We start from the raw sequence: 13724 nt of genomic DNA on the forward strand, positions 1-13724 counted from the left end.
CAAGAGAATCTGGCAAGGAACTGACTTGTGATATACTGAGGGCTTGATTAGCTGATAAGGAGCAGGTGAGTTTGGGGATGGGGTAGGCCAGGTGAATGGGATCAGCAGGTAATGCAGAGCAGGAGGAAGTGGCAGAGACTGAAATGACATTAGAGTTAGTGAGGCAGAAATACGAAACAGAAAATGAAAAACTAAAGCCTGGCTGAAGTTGTGACAGAGATTATTTATACTGCTCGCCAGAAGTCAGATGTTAGCCACCAGAGGTAGAGTAGTAAACATGTCTCGTTCGTCAAACATCTCCGACCTCTGACCTAACCTCACGTTGGGTCAGCAACCTGAGTCAACCAGGAGACTGGTTATTATTGCTTTGCCCGAAACCAAGATACCAAGTCTTTCTTTCTCTGAAGTGTGTGTAGTGGAATTTTTCTTGTCAGCAGCAGGGTTGTGCATCAAAAACACACGATGAGACAAATAAAGACGTTTTTAGAAATAAACCAAAGTTTGGTCTTTGAGTATTTATTATATTTGCAAATATAGAGAATCACTGTTTCACAAGTACCAACAGCACATCTGAAAAAGTCCTTCTAACTAGACCTAAATGTCAAAACATCATATAGTGAAAACCTCCGTTAAGCCAGCCCCCTTAAATTATCTTTTAGCATGGCCGTAGTTGAAAAGAGACATTAACAGTCACACCCTTGTATCACCTTCCCCTCTCCTCCTGTTCTTAATATTAGCCTAAACAAGAGTTTATCTCAGGAGACAGAAAAAGACACGGTTCAGACAGTTTATGGCCTTCTTCACTTCATCTGCTAAAAGTTAAAACAAAATGAGAAGCTAGAGTTCCTTTAAAAAAAACTCTACCAGGCTGAAAGTTCATGGTTGCCAGCTGTTTCACTCGGAGCCTTTTGAATCTACACATGAACTAAATTAAAAATCTTGTAGAATATTAAACAATTATTGACAATAAGATTAAAATAAAATGTTGCCATTACATGTGCTTTCTGTCCTGTCTGACAACTAACCTAACACATATACACAGATCAGCTAACAGCCATCCCATAGTCACAATGTATTGCAACTAAGGTTCCAAGTTGATTTAAAATTAATATTACTGAAGTGAAATAGATATTATTAATCTTTATAGAGCAGTCATTTGTGATTATTTGTGTAATTTGGATTTCACCAAGATAAATTAATGAAAATATGTATTGTCAAGAGAACCCCATCTTTGAGACTGTTTTCACCAAGTGTTTTTCTTTCTCTAAAGTTTGCTTTTTTGTCCTCTCTGACCCTTACATACCCACGGCAGACACACACACACACACACATATCAGAGATGGGGACTCAAGTCTGAGACTTGGACTCAAGTCGCACTTAAGTTGCACAAACAGCTGACTTCAGACTTGACTCGGACTCGTCCCAAAAGACTTCAGACTCAAGCTTTGAGACTCGTCAACATGTTTACAAGCAATTATTGCTTTTTAAATCTCAATATATTCATGTAGTTCTATTTTCTTTTATTGGCGCATATTGGTTAAAAGTATGTCGAGCTGTATGTCCCCTGCCCTTTGCCATAATGTGCAACGTAAAGCATTCGTTATGCCTTATGTGCACTTACTGTATGTGCGCGCACTCACATATAAAAAAAATACATTGACGATGGCGACACCAAGTCCTGGAGTTGTGCCATTTGTCATTAGTTTTGCTTTCAATAACTTTGTAAATAGTGGCAGTAAGCCAACAGCTACATGCAAGGTGTGTGGCACCGGATCAACAACGTCGGACTTCATCAGGCATCTCCAAACACACCCAGATAGGTCAGTCACTCACACACTAATGTGAAAGAGTCGCTACATTTAGCATACATTGTCACAGGTAACAAGCTAACCATCGCAAAGTGTTAATGCTGGGAACAGGCACATTGTATCTGTATAGTTAGTAGTCGCTGAGGCTCAGGCATCCATGGCGCACAGGAGGCGGAACGCACGGATCCATCTCCCCAGGAACAACGCTGTGTCGGGGGGGCACACTCATGTGATATGTAACTGATCCCGTGGATGATTTGTAGGCTATTAAGTGAACAAGGTGTACCCGGTCCACCAAACACTGGGCCGTCTTGACTGTCTTAATTCTGCACATATTTCTGTTACTGTAGTCCTATTTACCATTTCATTATTTCATCCATGTGTGGCGCAGCGGATCCGTGCGCACGGTCACCTGCCGCGGAGACGCTGGCCTCACTAACCTCTCCTTGCATTACATCAGTGATTTCAAACTGCTTATTGTGCGTAATTTGGACTGACACTGAGATGCATGTTGTTCTGCAACTGGTGTGGCGCTGCCACTTTTCTCTTGATTTCCACTTCGACATTAGACATTTTTTTGAGTGAAAGATACATTACAGTTAGCATACATCGTCACATGTAACAAGCTAACCATCGCTAAGTGTTGTGCTAATGCTGGGAACAGGCACATTGTATCTTTATAGTTGTATCCATATGATGTGACAGACTTAGGTTTATATTTCACCAGGTCCGAGGGCTACAGGGATGTGTTAAGTAGACCCCATAAAGTTATCCTACAACGGATTTTGATGCTGGACTGTCTGGATGGGAGCTACAGGACATGCTTTGAATTCATAAGATTTAACAATACAGTGTTAGGGACAGATCAGACGGCCAGAGACTTGAGACTGGACTTGGACTCGTGGCAAAAGACTTGAGACTCGACTTGAACTTGCCCTTCAAAGACTTGAGACTCGACTTGAACTTGCCCTTCAAAGACTTGAGACTCGACTTGAACTTGCCCTTCAAAGACTTGAGACTCGACTTGGACTTCCAAAAAATTACTTGTGAACATCTCTGACACATATACAGATCAGCTGACAGCCATCTCATAGTCAAGAGGTATTGCAACCAAGGTTCCAAGTTGATTGAAGAAATATTGATTAACAATTAATATTATGAAATTACATAAATATTATTAATCTTTAAAGAGCAGTTGTTTGTGATTTGATTTGATGATTTGTTTATATGTTGTAATAACAGCTGTTGTACAGGTCAGTGCCCAAATTTCACCCTTAACTGTTCACTTTCACTTTATAAATATGAGATGAATTAATCAAATTAAAGTCTGTATTTTCAAGAGAATCCCACCTTTGAGACTGTCTTTTCAGAGTTCAGTTATTGGTCCCTGATTCCAGGTGATGGTTTTGATTGTTTATCAATTTGATAAAGTTGTTAATACACATATTCATAACTTTGTTATTGATAAAATATCTTTGATAAATTGCTACTAACTGAATATGTACCTTCCTAATTCCTAACACCAGTAGTATACAAAGTATCTAAAATTGACTCCATGTTGATGAATTACAAATTTAAAATTTCTTTCACTGTTTTTTTTCTCCCTCATTTTTCAATATCTATTTTGCATTTTTCAATGTTTTTGTTTCTTTTTTTCAACGTTTGTAACTTCACCAGCTGACAGTTTGTAACATAGACATAAAATGTATTCTGGGTAATTTTATTTCTTTAGTTTGTAGCGGACTTCACCAGCTGACTTCTCTATTGGCTGTTGAAACAGGTGACGTCTCTTATGTTCTAAAACCAGCCTCATTTCATTTATTATTTTTTATCTCGAACAATCAACAATGTTGCAAAACAAAACAAAACCAAAAATTAAAACAACAAAATAAAACACAAACAAACAGAATTTAATCACTGAACAAAGGTATGTGACACAGCATTCACACAACAGATACTCAAAACCAAGGCCGCCCATTTCAGGGCATGCGGGCCACCTTTAGCCTTTGTTCATGAGCATTTGACATGCTCATGCTTATTCTCACCACTGCTGGAGCTGCTGCCCCCGAGACCCGACGCTGGATAAGCGGATGACGATTATTTTTGAAAGTGCTGTAAAATCCTAACCATAATTACTACGAAACATACATTTTGTGCAGCTAAAAAGTACTTAATCTGGGTTTTACGGCAGTATAAAGAAAGCACAGTGCAGGTAAACTTCCCTATACAATAAATACGAAAGGTTTATCTACCAAGAATTTCAAGAATAAAGATTCTTTAATATTCATTCTTGGCCCCGGCCTTACATCAAAACATTTTGAACTCTTCATATGAAAGAATTTGTGCACCTATGAACCAAACTAACCACAACAACAACAACATTGGCTTATGCAGATTTCCACTTAAAAGTCTTTACAGTCCATTTAGACCAAAGATTTACGATGAAACAAAACCTTTTTCGAACACTTCAGGAAACGTTTCAGTGTGCTGAACCAGCCCGTCTCAAGCTCGACTCAAACAATTGAAAGAGTTTATGAAAGTAAATTTCTGGGTGTTGTAATTGAGCACAAACTGTGATGGAAAACCCACATTAAATATGTGTGCGTGAAAATGGCCAGGAGTATTGGTATATTGAGCAAAACTAGATACATATTGAACCAAAATACATTATATACTCTATACTGCACACTTATTTTACCATATATGTTATATTGTGTGGACGTTTGGGGAAATACTTACAAAAGCAACTTACATAATATTTGCACATTGCAAAAAAGAGCAATCAGGATGATAACTCACACCAGGTATATGACCACACTAATCATTTGTTGTTCTATATTGTTGTATTGGTAACAATGGTACATGACATACAAATTGATGCAGTCCAAGTCAGTTCACATGACACATTACAGATAATATTAAACAATAACTACAAGTTACACCTTTAAACAGCAACACAATAAAATGTAAATAGGGGAGTCTATAGATTTTTTTAATTAATACATCCCCTCTACAACATGACTTCAGACATGTAGGAATATTTTAGGCTTGAATTGAAAAACTGCTCTAAACGTCTTCTAACACTTCGACCAACTGTAAATGTTTTTTTTTTACATGATCTGGTATAAGTAGTATTACAGCAGTGAAGTATCAGAGTACACTGCTATTAAAGTGCTCATATTATGCTTTTTGGCTTTTCCCTTTCCTTTATGGTGTTATATATCTTTTTGTGCACTTTTTTGGTTTCCAAAGTGAAAAAGCCCAAAGTCCCCCCCAAAGGGTCTTACCATCTCCAACAGAAAACACTGTTCACCAACTGGTCCAAACAGCTCTGTTGTAGTCCAGCCTTTACTTCAGAGACCAACGTGGTCACTTTGGAACACACGTTATAATGCTCACCTAGCTGCTAGCATGGCACGCCCTCATACTCTGCTTCTGACTGGCTAGTAGTCCTTACCTAGGTACTGTCAGGGCCCTCATACTCTGCTTCTGACTGGCTAGTAGTCCTTACCTAGGTACTGTCAGGGCACGCCCTCATACTCTGCTTCTGACTGGCAAGTAGTCCTTACCTAGGTACTGTCAGGGCACGCCCTCATACTCTGCTTCTGACTGGCTAGTAGTCCTTACCTAGGTACTGTCAGGGCACGCCCTCATACTCTGCTTCTGACTGGCTAGTAGTCCTTACCTAGGTACTGTCAGGGCACGCCCTCATACTCTGCTTCTGACTGGCTAGTAGTCCTTACCTAGGTACTGTCAGGGCACGCCCTCACACTCTGCTTCTGACTGGCTAGTAGTCCTTACCTAGGTACTGTCAGGGCCCTCATACTCTGCTTCTGACTGGCTAGTAGTCCTTACCTAGGTACTGCGCATGTGCGACTCCCAACAAAGATGGTACAGAAGTGAGATGCCTCACTCGGGAGCTAAAACGGAGAGATTAACAGGGTGAAAAGAGGAGCTGCAGCAATGTGCAGTACAATAAAAATGTTTTTTGAAAATGAAACCATCTATTCTGGTACAACCTCTAAATACAATCATGAACCTGAAAATGAGCAGAATATGAGCACTTTAGGCATACATGTCTTATGATAGATAGAACTGCTGTATCTCTGCATCAGGCCAACTCTGTCTGGAGGTTGAAACTGAAACAGCGAGAACCAAACTGAGTCCAACCAGGAGATGTAGGGAGGAACTTGACTGTGCTAGTGCATTACATTTGTACTTGTAAGTCAGATTTTCTGTTGTGGTTTCTGTATTTTGCCTTGTGTTTTGTTCTGTTGTGGTTTCTGTATTTTGCCTTGTGTTTTGTTCTGTTGTGGTTTCTGTATTTTGCCTTGTGTTTTGTGCCGTTTCTGTTGCTTCGTAGTTTTCTGTATGTTTCCTGTTCTTGTTGTTCTCCCTTGTGTTTAGTGTTGTCAAGTTTCTGTGTATAGTTGATTTCATGTTTCCCGGTTTATGTTCTGCTTCCTGTTTTATTTTGATAGTCTGGTCTTCTGTCTTGTCATGTCTAGCTTTGCTTTCTGTTCCCACCTTTGTTGATTGTCTTGCCCTGCCCTGATGTGCTTCACCTGTTGTCTCACCTGTTTATGATTTGCCTGTCACCTCATGTATTTAGCCTCTGTGTTCCCCTTGTCTCTTGTCAGATCGTCTTGTGTGCTCGCCCATGTCTGTTGTTTGTTCCCTAGTGTGTTCTGTTTGCTCCTGCCTACTTGGTGACACGCGTCTCAAGCTTCTACAAATTCCCCTGAGTGTTCTTCTGCTTGTGTCTTTGTAATCCGTTTTCTGTCTTTTTGTTTCAGCCATTGCCTTCCTCGTCACTCTGCCTCCAGTCAGCTGGCTCCTCCATCCAGTTCCCCCTCACGGTTTCCTGCACCAGCCTGCCTCAGCCCTCGCCTCTCCGCGCTCCAGTACTTCCCTGTCGAGTTCTCAGACCCGGTCTCCCCGTGCCTCTGTTCCCGGTTCCAGCCCCCGTGCCTGTGCTCCCCTCTCTGGCATCCACCTCCCCACTTCCCCATTCACTTTCCCACTTTTCCTAATAAAGTGATTTGTGCTGAGTTCTGCATTTGGGTCCGTTCTGTCCTAACCGTAACAGAACGATCTGACCAGCATGGACCCAGCAGAGAGGCAACTTTTCGAGGAGAAAGTAGCAGAGTTTGAGCGCACTGTGGAGAGCCTTTTGGACTCAAGACCCGGTCGGTGTGCCCCAGTTCTGGAGAGGATCTCCACGCAAGAACAGTGGTTTAAGGAGAGACCGTGGGTGAGCCATTTTGTTCCACGCCTAAACATTGTGAAGAAGAAGTTGGATAGCTTCCTCCATGGCTCACCCACTTGCCCGCCTGTCTCTCAGCCAACTAACACCGTGGCTACTGGGGCATTGTTTGCCGCTCCGTCTATCTCCTCGCCCGTTCCTCTGAGTCGAGCCCCCACTCCACCCGGAGAGGAACCAAGGCCCTGCACGCCTTTGTTTGGACAATTTTCCATGTGGCTTAAACGGACCGAAGAAGCTGAAAGAGCCAGCCGGCAAGCTGCTAGTCAGAGACCCAGTGCTTCAACTAGCAGTCCGTTCGACGCAACCTGGTCAGTATGGTCAACCAACCACCAGCAGTCCTATGCAACCCGCCTGGCCGTCTCCGCGGGGACCTGGAGGCGTGGGCAGGTCCTCTGTCCCAGGGCCCTAAGCCTCACATCGGACCTGAGCCCAAGCTCCCAGCGGACCTGAGCCTGACCTGCCTCCCCTGGGCCTGTGTGCTCGCGCTGGCGTGCAGCCGCCCGGAGTCCCAGACTCCCGCCCTGCTGACGGCCTCTTCCCCGCTGCCTCCCAGCTGGCTAGCCCGGCCCCACAGAATCCCAGCTAGCTAGCCGCCCCCTGACCCCAGCCAGCTCTCCTGACCCCGCATCTCCCCCGAGCCGGCGTGACTCCAGGCCCCGAGCTAGACCTTGGCCTCTCTGTCCCAGGGCTAACGTACAGCTCCCCTGCCTCCCGCCTGCTAGCGGCCTCTTCCCTCCTCCCAGCTGGCTAGCAGCCCCAGTCCCAGCTAGCTAGCCCCCCTGCTCCAGGCCAGCTAGCCTCTCCCCTGACTCCAGGCCAGCTAGCCCTCTCCCTGACCCAGGCCTGCTCTCCCTGAGCCCGGCCAGCTCTCCCCCCTGAGTCCCGGCCTGCTAGCGGCCTCTCCCTGAGTCCCGGCCTCTCCCTGTCCCGGCCTGCTACCTCCCCTGGCCTGCTAGCGGCCTCTCCCTGACTCCCGGCCTGCTAGGGCCTCTCCTGACTCCCGGCCTGCTAGCCCTGCTCTTCTTTGACTCCCAGCTAGCTAGCCACCTTCTAGACTCCCCGCTAGCTAGCGATCTCTCTGAGCCCCAGCTAGCTAGCAACCCCTTGGATCCAGGCTAGCTAGCAACCTTCATGAGCCCCAGCTACCTGGCACCCTCCCAGATCCCAGGCAAGCTAGCAATTTCCCCGAATCCAGGCCAGCTAGCAACCCTCTTGACTCCCAGCCAGCTAGCGGCTCCCCGAGTCCCAGCTAGCCAGCAGCTCCCCGAGTCCCAGCTAGCCAGCAGCTCCCCGAGTCCCAGCTAGCCAGCAGCTCCCCCGAGTCCCAGCTAGCCAGCAGCTCCCCGAGTCCCAGCTAGCTAGCAGCTCCCCGAGTCCCAGCTGGCCGGCGGTTTCCCCGACTCCCAGCTAGCCGGCAGCTCCCCCGACTCCCAGCTAGCTGGTAGTCTCTCTAGCGTCCCCGAGTCCTCTGGTGTCCCCGAGCTCTCTGGTATCCCTAGTGTCCCCAAGCTGCCCAGTGTCCCAGTACTGCCCAGCACCCCTGTGACTTTGCCGGCCTCTGGGTCTTTGCCGGCCTCTGGGACCACCTCTGGGACTTCGCCGGTCTCCGGCTCCCATGGGACCATCTCTGGGACTTCGCCGGCCTCTGGGACTTTGCCTGTCTCCATCCCTGTCTCTGTGCCTGTCTCCATCCCTGTCTCTGTGCCTGTCTCCATCCCTGTCTCTGTGCCTGTCTTCGTCCCTGTCTCTGTGCCTGTCTTCGTCCCTGTCTCCGTCCCTGTCTCCGTGCCTGTCTCCATCCCTGTCACTGTGCTCGTCTCCGTCCCTATCACCGTGCCCATCCTCGTCACCGTACCCATCCTTGTACCCGTCACCGTGCCCGTCCTTGTCTCCGTCCCCTTCACTGTCTGTATCCCTATTACTTCCCCTGTGTCTGAGTCTGTCTCGTCTGAGTCTGTCCCTGTTCGGTCTGTCCCTGTTCTGTCTGAGTCTGTCCCTGTTCTGTCTGAGTCTGTCCCTGTTCTGTCTGAGTCCGTCCCGTCTGAGTCCGTCCCGTCTGAGTCCGTCCCGTCTGAGTCCGTCCCGTCTGAGTCTGTCCCTGTTCTGTCCGAGCCTGTCTTGTCTGAGTCTGAGTTTGTCCCTGTTCTGTCTGAGTCTGTTCTGTCCAAGTCTGTCCCTGTCCTGCCCGGGTCTGTCTTGTCTGGTTCCGAGTCTGTCTTGTCTGAGTCCGAGTCTGTCCCTGTTCTGTCTGAGTCTGTTCTGTCCGAGTCTGTCCCTGTTCTATCCTAGTCTGTCTTGTCGAAGTCGGCACAGTTCTGTGTTCCCTGTGCCCCCAGTGTCCTCTGTGTTCCCTGTGTCCCCAGTGTCCTCTGTGTTCCTGTGCCCCCAGTGTCCTCTGTGTGCTCTGTGCCCCCAGTGTCCTCTGTGTGCTCTGTGCCCCCAGTGCTCTGTGTTGTCTGTGCCCCCAGTGCTCTGTGTTGTCTGTGCCCCCAGTGTTCTGTGTTTTCTGTGCCCCCAGTGCTCTGTGTTCTCTGTGCCCCCAGTGCTCTGTGCCCCCAGTGCTCTGTGTTCTCTGTGCCCCCAGTGCTCTGTGTTCTCTGTGCCCCCAGTGCTCTGTGTTCCCTGTGCCCCCAGTATCCTCTGTGTTCCCTGTGCCCCCAGTGTCCTCTGTGTGCTCTGTGCCCCCAGTGCTCTGTGTTCTCTGTGCCCCCAGTGCTCTGTGCCCCCAGTGCTCTGTGTTCTCTGTGCCCCAGTGCTCTGTGTTCTCTGTGCCCCAGTGCTCTGTGTTCTCTGTGCCCCCAGTGCTCTGTGTTCTCTGTCCCCCAGTGCTCTGTGCCCCCAGTGCTCTGTGTTCTCTGTGCCCCCAGTGCTCTGTGCTCTCTGCGCCCCCAGTGCTCTGTGTTCCCGTGCCCCCGGGGCTCTCTGTGTTCCCCGTGACCCCAGGGCTCTCCCTCTGTTCCCTGTGCCCTCGGGCCCCTCTGTTCCCTGTGCCCCGGGCCCCTCTGTTCCCTCTGTTCCCTGTGCCTCCGGGCCCCTCTGTTCCCTGTGCCCCGGGCTCCTCTGTTCCTGGTGCCCCAGTGACTGTTTCCCCCTCCTGTCTTCCCTCGCTGCCCTCCCTGGGCCGTTCTTTGTTTTAGGGTCGTCTGGGATCCGACCCTTGAGGGGTTGTGGTTTCTGTTTTTGCCTTGTGTTTTGTTCTGTTGTTTTCTGTATTTTGCCTTGTGTTTTGTTCTGTTGTGGTTTCTGTATTTTGCCTTGTGTTTTGTTCTGTTGTGGTTTCTGTATTTTGCCTTGTGTTTTGTGCCGTTTCTGTTGCTTCGTAGTTTTCTGTATGTTTCCTGTTCTTGTTGTTCTCCCTTGTGTTTAGTGTTGTCAAGTTTCTGTGTATAGTTGATTTCATGTTTCCCGTTTATGTTCTGCTTCCTGTTTTATTTTGATAGTCTGGTCTTCTGTCTTGTCATGTCTAGCTTTGCTTTCTGTTCCCACCTTTGTTGATTGTCTTGCCCTGCCCTGATGTGCTTCACCTGTTGTCTCACCTGTTTATGATTTGCCTGTCACCTCATGTATTTAGCCTCTGTGTTCCCCTTGTCTCTTGTCAGATCGTCTTGTGTGCTCGCCCATGTCTGTTGTTTGTTCCCTAGTGTGTTCTGTTTGCTCCTGCCTACTTGGTGACACGCGTCTCAAGCTTCTACAAATTCCCCTGAGTGTTCTTCTGCTTGTGTCTTTGTAATCCGTTTTCTGTCTTTTTGTTTCAGCCATTGCCTTCCTCGTCACTCTGCCTCCAGTCAGCTGGCTCCTCCATCCAGTTCCCCCTCACGGTTTCCTGCACCAGCCTGCCTCAGCCCTCGCCTCTCCGCGCTCCAGTACTTCCCTGTCGAGTTCTCAGACCCGGTCTCCCCGTGCCTCTGTTCCCGGTTCCAGCCCCCGTGCCTGTGCTCCCCTCTCTGGCATCCACCTCCCCACTTCCCCATTCACTTTCCCACTTTTCCTAATAAAGTGATTTGTGCTGAGTTCTGCATTTGGGTCCGTTCTGTCCTAACCGTAACATTTTCAAAGGTGAAAGTCGGAAACACCCCCTGAAATTGGATTTCTAATTTGGGAAGTCGGACAACCTCAAAGTACACTGCATGAAAAGTGGGATTTTTGTCAGTATTCGGCACCGTAGATTGTCGTGGAACTTCAGGTTTACGGCTGTACACGGCAATTTACAGGCAACACGGAAAACTTCCGGGAATTGTCGGAAATTGACGTGGGCCTTGCTTGGCAGTTGTCCCCCCATGACCCCCCCCTCCCTCTAATTCTAGGGGAGGCTTTAACATGTAAATGAAAATGCTGTACAAATGCATACATGGTAGCAGCAGGGGCAGTTTTACCCCAGGTGACATTTTTCTAAAAGGTATTAACTTCATTTTAAGAAAATCTCTTAAAATAGATCAGACTCATTTATAGCCTAATTATAGACTCTTCAATTTTAGCTTGAATTGATTTATTTAATGAAAGTATGCTAGATTAATTACTTTGTATGTCATTAGTAATGACCAATGTTATGTAAAAAAGATACACAAAATAATTTATTTCAACAATTAATTTTACAGGCTTTGCCACAAAGGTAATATGTCCATTCCATGATTCATTCCCAGTCTCCTCGAGCTCAACCACTGTTCATAGTGACATGACTACAGTGGCCTTTCTTTGGTCTTGCTCATCCAACATTGTCTGGTGGAATGGAGACAGAGGCTCCACTGGACAGTTTTCTAAGAGAAGTCTTTCTGCTGACACCAAAACACTGGGCTTCACATAAAGCATATCAGCTTTGTCATTGCATGACAAGGTCCCAACCATTTGTCTTCTTAAAATACTGGCAAATTCAGCACCATATTCACATGTCCATGGCATATGAAGCTGTTGGCTCTGCTGAAATGGCCTCATAATCTAGACTTCAATTGTCCTATTGTTATTAAGCTTTCCCAGTATTCCATTATAACTCTCTGTAATTCACCTCCACACCAGTGTGTGAGCTGTTCGCGCCCTGCTGGTTAATCTGCTCCACGGTCTATCACTCTGCACGGTGACTCCGAGAGTTAGAGCAAAAACTTCTGAAATATGGGAATAATTCAGGCCAGCTGGTAAAAGAGTTGTCGGTACACTCTGTCAAACTTCACTTGGAAACACACAGGAGTTGTTCGAGAGACGTTTGGAGAGGTTTTTCTCTCCTCCGTGACACCTCCGGGCTCCAAAGATGCTCTCACAGAAAAGAAGAAGTCAACGTAAGTATATGATTATTAATGAAACGGAGAGCTAGTCTGTACTGTTTATTAACTGTCTTTGGATGTTAAACAGGCTACTTAGACTTGGCAGTAATGTTTTAAACCCCACCAAGTTTAAACACAAGCAGCACAGACCTGTGGCTGCTTTCAGCGCCATTCATTACAGAGCTGAGCTGGTGATGTTGTTTTATAAAAGTATATTTTTTGATTTTGTAATTTCCCAGAAAGCAGTCGCCGTTTTCACAACTCTGAGACAAAGATAAGAAAGATTAAGAATATGCTTTCATTGAATGAACTTTAACATTAATTCTTCTGTATAAGGACATAGATACGTTAATAGATACAGATCTTAACCATAGTTTTTTATTTTATTTTTTTCAGACCAACCTCTCCTCATAACGAGGCTGTGACCTATATTTGCTCCGAGCTGTCTGCAGGTCCAGATTTACATGACGCTGATAATTACGCCATTGTGTGTAAGTCATTTTTACTTTTTCATCTTTCCTTGTTTAATTTTACTGTGACTTGTGTTTTTTATTCATACCACTCTCATTTAATTGTTTTCCAGCTGCCTGTAAGACATATTACGAGACAGCAGCAGGAGCTTCAGCTAGAAACAACCAGATGTGGCATCTGAAGCTGTGAAGAGTTCAGCTCGGAGTCGGTCCAGAAGAAAAGAGGGTAAGATTAGATCTGTTTGGTCAATGTGAATATTTTTCAGGTGCATTCATAGATGTGTTGTGGCCATAAATAAATATCACGCAGTACTGATTATCTTTATTGATTTTACAGCTGCTGGAAGCGAGACAGAGTGTGCTGGCTGCAGGTGAGGTGACATTTGGAAGTGCTCCACCATAGACCTACAGAACAACGCACCACAGACGTCTGCTACATGGACCGGATCAGACCGAATGCTGCCGGTTACCTCCAGCTCCGAGCCGGCCGTGGGTTAGGGGTGGACGGTGCTGCTCCTCGTGAGCGTGGGATATTTGTTGGGTGTGCTGTGTGTCTCCAATGCTTTGGACATAGTTTTTTTCTGATTGCATTTGAGTTTTGTGTCAATAAAGCTCTATCTTTGAATAAACAGCACGTTCCTGGCAAATCATTTTAACTATGATAATCATGACATGAATATACAACATAGCATATATGAAATAAATAAATATGTATATACAATTTTATTATTATTATAATAATGGCCCAGGTTGACCAATAGCCTAACTCGTGAAGGACCTGTCAAGCAATCACGAGAGATTTTTCTTGTTTAAAAGTAGTGGTTTCATCCAATCCTGAGTGAGGAAGTTCCAGCCAGGCCAGACCTTCTCTGGCCAGGCTCCTATTCATATTCTAATTAGATCCATTAACACCTCCGCGGGGGCTCTC

General features: G+C 46.3%; 1 protein-coding gene and 1 long non-coding RNA gene across 2 annotated transcripts in view; one reads left to right on the forward strand and one right to left on the reverse strand.

Moving 5' to 3' along the window:
- The window catches only part of LOC114563910 (galactose-specific lectin nattectin-like), a 56973-nt gene that overhangs the window by 28109 nt on the left and 15140 nt on the right, over positions 1 to 13724 (reverse strand). The window lies entirely within an intron of this gene.
- On the forward strand, positions 10710 to 11084 carry LOC114563919 (uncharacterized). The gene is made up of 2 exons (XR_003693703.1): positions 10710 to 10742; positions 10830 to 11084. It is a non-coding gene; the product is annotated as an uncharacterized LOC114563919 (long non-coding RNA).

Source organism: Perca flavescens, chromosome 11 (assembly GCF_004354835.1).
Source record: "Perca flavescens isolate YP-PL-M2 chromosome 11, PFLA_1.0, whole genome shotgun sequence".
In the NCBI taxonomy this organism is placed as follows: domain Eukaryota; kingdom Metazoa; phylum Chordata; class Actinopteri; order Perciformes; family Percidae; genus Perca; species Perca flavescens.